Genomic DNA, 6911 nt, shown 5'->3' on the forward strand with positions numbered 1-6911 from the left:
TGAGGACAGTCATCAGTGTGCGCTGGGAATCAAGGCTGCATTCGAAAGCCTTCACAGACAGTATATGGAGGAAGACAAGAAGTTTATACTGAGATCCCTTCATCATTTTGAAGGCCACCAATGCATTCTTGCCAATGATATTCCACAATCTTCAACACATATGGTTCAGCAGTTGGTGGAGAAAATTATGTCAGTTGAAAGAGGTAAATAATTAATATACATCATTGTAATTTTGTAATTAATTGTGTTTAATAATACTGAATTTTTACAATACAACATTATATATAATGTCCCAAAACAGTCCCAAAATCCTAGTGACGGTAGCACATGTGGTAACACTTTAGTATAGGGACCAATTCTCACTAGTTTCTTATTAGCATGCCTATTATTAACATATTGGCTGTTTATTAGTACTTACAAAGCACATATTCTGCATGACCATATTCTACATCCCTAATCCTACCCCATACCTAAACTTAACAACTACCTTACTAATTAATAATAAGCAGTAAATCAGGAGTTTGAGGCAAAAGTGTGACCGCACCTTTTATTAATATCCATAGCACAACATTGTAAAAAAAAGCCCATGTGTGAAAATACATATAAGAGAGAGAGTGTAAAAATGTCATATTATTAAATACTTTAAATATTAATAACATTGTCCTTAAATAAAAATATAATGTATGTTAAACGTATGAAGAATCTCTGAAGGCAGTTTCCTTACAAACTGTTGACAGTTTAGTCATTGACTGACTGGGCAGAATGGACACAGCTTAAGGTAATCGGTGAAGGACACATCTTTCTTATGATCACTCACAGATTCTATGTCCTTCACTTACTGCCCTGCTTTATATTGACATGCCAGCAGTGTTGTATAAGATGTTTTGGTAGGTGGATGTATAACTCTTTCTTTTCTGTTCTCCTTTGTTCTCTTTGGAGCCCAAAGGGCACAAAGACCACCATTTGCAGCATGCTGTCTCATTCACTTCTGTAAGTGATGCTACTGAGCGTGGTCGATCCTTTTACTGAAATTATTTCGTGATATTTTGCACTCTTTGTAACTAAATACCTATTTGAAAACTCCAAAAATTATTGGTATGTGGCCACTGCTGTAGTAGCCCTATACACAGAGACTGAATGAGCTAAATGTTTGGTTGTTTAGTTGACTAGTTAAAATTCAGGCACAGACTCCGGGTCTCACCAAAGTGTGTGTCAGATCAGCAGCATTACGGCCTACAGTACACTAATGCACCTTGTCTCCTGGCACACGGCCACACAGATCTGAGCGGCCAAGAAATGTTGTTGGACTGTAATACTGTAGACTGGATGTGGTTCATTGCTAGTTGAATAAACCCAGAACAAATCAAATAAAGAAAATGATTCAGTCTTATATGCTTCCACCATCTTAGAGTGAGTTTCAGTTTCATGCAAAATATGACGGGGTGCCTTTAGGATTCTTGAATTTAATTGTGTATGAAAATTGTTCTCCAAAATATTACAGACAACAGCAGAAGTTTGTTTTTAAAGTAAACTTTTATTAAAATCCATACCAGGACATTAAAAAGGCACATGCGGAAATACAAAAAACAATATATTACACATTTGCGTTCAACTGCAACATGAAAGAAAAACATACAGTAAGATGATGAATAGAACTATAGCATTACAAGTTAAAGTATGATTTCAATTATTATCGTTATCATTACAGGACTATGACTAGCTGAAAATCACTTTCTACAAAATCCCAGAAAAATATAGAAGTAAAAAATTGCATAATAAAGGCCCCATTTCATCAATCCATTGTCTTCACATTCACTTGATTTGTCAAATTTTGCAGGGACATAAAAACAGATTATCTCAGTTTTACTGAAAGGATAATGCTGTAATTCAAAATTATTTTAAGAAAAATTATTATAAAATAGATTGCACAATTCTCTTCAAATCGTAATAAATTTGTAAAACATTTGCATATTCAACTGAATTTTTCAGCCATGATTGATTGTAACACAAAATACAGAGAGACATTTAGAGAGCATTTAATACCCCTTGAATTTGTTTATTTTTTGAGTGCTGAAACAAAAATGAAAAACACAAAAGCTAGATGAAGATGCTTTTTAGTGGTCGATGACTTCACAGTTTGTTGTTGTTTTAGTAGGAATTAAATATTCATACGTATTCTGCTAAATATTCCTCGCACCTTAAAACAGATTTAACCTGCTGTCATAAATAGCTGCTCTGATCTGCCTTCTCTTCCAGGTGATTGCAAGCCCAACGCAATTGCATAGAAATTAAAGACAACAGCTCTCTGTCCAACAAGTGTGTGACACACAACACACTGAGCTGTCCAATCAGAGTGCAGTATCGTTCACCGCTGCCGTGGGTCTCACACTCGTACATGCAAAATCTACAGAGCCTCACACACCATTTCTAATAATTCATGTTAGATTTCATTTAGTAATCAGTTATTGGAGAAATACATTAGGGTATGTACACAGGCCACTACATTTTCCTTTAATACTGAAAACTACTGAACTAAAAAAAAGGGTGGGGGTGTTATAAAGTGCATTATGCTAAAGATTGTACCAAGACAGACTAGATAGAACTGCGTTAAATTTATAAGACATTTTTTTTAATCTCTCTTTTTTTTTTTATCAAAAAGTACCTAAATGATTGGCCTTTAAAAATGACATTTTCTAGAAAACCCTCATTAAATTCACTATAGAACTACCCGAATATCTTTTTATACTTGGAGAATCCCAAACAAGTGCGTTTCTACAAATACACAATTTGCTGAGTACTTTGACCCAGACCCCTACAAAGAGTTTCTCTCATCTTCTACACACACACACACACACACACACACGCTTGGCTCGCAACATACAGCCCTTAGAACATTTGATGCTATAACTGCTTCAAAATTGCCAAAGATTGAAGTCATGTAGAACAATTAAAGTGCTGTCTTTTATCTGATGTTGGGGCACATGCATAGTAAAGACCCGTTTGACTCCATCATCCCGTTTCAGCTCCGATCCTCCATTTGATGGATTTCACGTTATTCGACTTGACTCTAAAAACCTGAAAAGACACACAAAAGAAACAGGAAATGTGTTTAGTGAAATAATATTTCTTGATATTTGACCATTTCAAATCAAACACATTTGATTACTGAAAACTGTCAGGTTATCTCATTAGGACCGGCTTTTGTATTTTGAGATGTTCTGTTATTGGAAATAATGTTATAATGATTTTTTTCTGTTTTGTAGGATTCTTTCAGAAGGTTGCAGCAAACGAACACCTCAGACAGGCCGAGTGCCAGGTCGAGAGATTGAGGCCGAAGTTGACGGTGCCTGTGTGCTTGGTACGACGTGGAACTGAAGCAAAGAGGAGGCATGTGACAGAAGCTAAACCCGGAGAACTCCAGAGTTTAGTCGTTCCACGTGGCTTAAACAAGCAACTCGAGGCATGCAGGTGATTAAGAACACAAGAGCTCATCAAACATCCACATTTGTTTATATTTATAGGGTTGCAATGACTCTATCCCTCTGTTTCATTGTCAGAAAACTGGATAAGTGGAAGTTTGTGTATGATGGTCGGCATCTGTATCGTGTCGCAAAAAACGCACCACCCTCTCTGCTTCTCTTTCATTCTTTCTTTCGCGATTTCCCTCTCTCCCTCCGGTTGTCTTCCCTAAATGAATACTCATTGAAGTGTTACTGTGTCTCTGTCTCCCTCCTTCTGTCCCGGCTGAATAGAAGACTGAATTGAGCAAACAGTCAGCCTGTCAGCTCAATAGGCAGTTTGACCATGAACTCCGAGTCCCTCCCAGGCACCCAGCATCATTGTCAAGAGGGGGAGGGAGAGACAGAGAAGGGGGGGAGACAGACAGACTCAGACTTTGGGGGGCCCCGGTGCCCATTTTTTGGGGGAGCCTCATCGTGGTGGTTCCCAAGGCTGGTGCCTGCATGGAGAGGCGAGAGCAGCTGCTCAGAAAAGGGGAGCCTTGTGTGTGTGTGTGTGTGTGTGTGTGTGTGTGAAGATGGGAGAGTGTCTGCCCCTTTGCCCAAGCCCCAGCCACCTCGCACGCTCCCAGACGCAAGCTGCTGCAGATTCTTCGCTTCTGATGTGCTTTGCCTTTGTTTTTACTGTGCATAATTTACTGTGCCGTCCCTCTCAGCCACTCTTCCCCCCAGTTTGCCACCTGTTTACTGTGGCGCACTTAGATTACTGAAAACAATGACATGATTGTAGACCCAGTGTGACTGCAATCCTGTAAATCTCTGCTGCCTGCATTAAGAGTTTTATCACTCTTGAACTATTTAATCCTTGTTTTGGAATTTAAAACTTAATCATTTTAAATTACATTTTTAATGTGATAAAAGTGGAAAAAAGGAAAAGTTTTAGTATGGTCACATTTGCAGTTTGCAAAAACTCTTTGTATAGCTGTTCTAAAAGTTTGATTTGCGCACATTGACATCCGTTTCTAGTAGTTGCATTAGTTATGCACTACCGTTCAAAAGTTTGGGGTCATAAAGATGTTTTTTTTTTTTTAAGAAATTAATACTTTTATTCAGGAAGAGTTTATTAAAGGGGTCCTATTATGCTCTTTTACAAAGTCTTGATTTTGTTTTGGGGGTGTACTAGAACATGCTCTCATGCTTGGTGGTTCGAAAAACGCATTATTTTTCACATCATTTACATTATTACAATACCTTTCTCCCCAGCCTGGCACAAACGGCTCGATTAGTTCCGGGTTGTTGAAGGCCCACCTTCCGCAAAACGAAATGTGTTGTGATTGGTTAGCTGTCCCAGTGCGTTGTGATTGGTGAACAGCTTAGACGGTGTTTCAGTACTGCCCCGCCCCTTGCCAAAGCAGCAAGTTCCGTCTGCTCCGGTTTAGTTAAGGATGGCGCCAATATTGCCATATCAATTTGAGCCGAATTCAGACCCCGAGAATATTGAACAAGAGGATCGCGTAGAACCTTTGCACGCACGGATATTGCAAGACATATTAGAGTGGTAATGTTATTGTTGTTTTTTTTTTGGTTCTAACCATGACCTCGCCCCTCCCCACCCTCCAACCATTCAAATTTCCATAGGTGGGATTTATTTGAATGATATTCTAATGGGCCGCTTTGTGACATCACAAAAACCCTGGAAAACAAGCTGTAGTCCAAACGAGCCATTCATTATAGTTCTTGAAAAGGGATTTTTTAAAAACCTCCCAGCTTTGGAGTGGACTTTGAGATTTGTAACTTTGTAGATCTTTTTTATGCCCAAACATACACACTACACATTGACTAAAATTGAAAAAGTGAAAAAGCATAATAGGACCCCTTTAAATTGATCAAAAGTGACAGTAAAGATATAATAAATTGATCAAAAGATTTATAACGTTGCAAAAGATTCTGTTTTAATGCTGCTTTTATGACATTTCTTCTCATCAAAGAAATGGCTGATAAATTCAGCTTTGCCATCACAAGAATAAATTACATTTTAAAATATATTAAAATAGAAAACAGTTTTTACTGTAAATTATAATCAAATTGTAAAAATATTTCACAATATTACAGTTTTTACTGTATTATGATCAAACAAATGCAGCTTTGGTGAGCATAATAGACTTCTTTTAAAATATTTCATGTTTATTTAATCTTACTGCCCTTAAACTTTTGAACAGTTGTGTATTTACTAAAATACTAAAAATGTATTTTTGAACATGTTCCATGCTACTACAGTATAACATGGAGGTACCAATTAAATACCATAGTACCATAGTATTTCCATTTAATACCACCATCGTACCTCATGGTACTTTGGCGGCATAGGACATTTTTGTAAGTGCAAACAGCTAACATGCACCTTCTTCTCTTGAACAGAGATACCGAGCCCTAGACCTACGCTAGTCCTCCACTGTATCTCCTCGCTCAGGGTATTGGCTGGACTTTCAGTGATGGGACTTAAACAAAGGCAGTCCTCTGAGAGAATGAAGGACAATGGCCTGTATTGTTTACTTTGCTACCTCACTTAATCAGGCACAGCCGGCTCTAATTGGTGTGTTGGTTAAGCGGTTTTTAAACTTATAGCTTCCTGGGCTTAATAACAGTGTGGCACAGTAAGCTCGCCACGGAGAACAATACTGGACTTGTCTGGCCCACAACTCTTAGAAACCAAGACGTACAAAAGGAGCCCGTCCTCATTGAGACCTCTCTATCATGCTCTCTGCTCCTATTCTTGCTCTCTCTAAGCATGTTTTCCCATTAGTTTGTCTTTAAATAGATGCTAAATAATCCGAGATGTTCGCTTATAGTTATGTAAGACTAAAAACAGCAATCCATTTTGCTCATTCAAACTCATGGGAGAGCTAATATAATGACGACCACAGCTGAAAGCAGGAGGGAAGTCTTGCTGTTCTTCTCAATAATGGCAGCACGCCATCTCCATGGCTGGCATGGTATGACGTCTGGGCAGCAGAATCCCTGATGGCAACCTATTCAGCATTGATGCCCGCAGATGCAGCTCTGCCTCAGCCATTGTGCCGGGGAATGATTTAATGCAAACGACTACAAAACATCTCCCCGCCCCCTTCAGCGCCTATCACAACCAGGACGTGTGATATTCACAATTAACAAACACATCTGCTGTAATGAACAGTGCCTTCGAGCAGGGGGAGCGAGAGAGTACAATATGTGTAAACGAGAAGAGGCGAGAGAGAGGAGGGTGTGAGACGCAGGAGAGTGATGGTGGGTCATACCTGCTTATTTTCCACTTCCATTTAATGCCCGCTTGTTCTAAGATGGTGGCTTTGTGCAAACTGCATCTCGTGACGGGAGGAAGGGGGCAGGCGAGCAGCGAAGGGGAGGGGAGCAGCAACGCCAGCAGGACGACAGCCACACAACCGACCTGCCCCAATG

General features: G+C 39.2%; 1 long non-coding RNA gene across 1 annotated transcript in view; it reads right to left on the reverse strand.

Moving 5' to 3' along the window:
- Nucleotides 1–1539: 1539 nt before the first annotated feature.
- Nucleotides 1540–6911, reverse strand: part of LOC107689861 (uncharacterized) — an 11587-nt gene continuing 6215 nt past the window's right edge. The window contains exons 2-3 of the long non-coding RNA XR_001634372.1: nucleotides 6752–6911; nucleotides 1540–3075 (exon numbers count right to left, since the gene is read on the reverse strand). The exon at nucleotides 6752–6911 is cut by the window's right edge and continues 43 nt beyond it. This is a non-coding gene — a long non-coding RNA (uncharacterized LOC107689861). The remainder of the gene's footprint in view (nucleotides 3076–6751) is intronic.

Source organism: Sinocyclocheilus anshuiensis, unplaced genomic scaffold (assembly GCF_001515605.1).
Source record: "Sinocyclocheilus anshuiensis isolate Anshui unplaced genomic scaffold, SAMN03320099.WGS_v1.1 scaffold1239, whole genome shotgun sequence".
Classification (NCBI taxonomy): Eukaryota; Metazoa; Chordata; class Actinopteri; order Cypriniformes; family Cyprinidae; genus Sinocyclocheilus; species Sinocyclocheilus anshuiensis.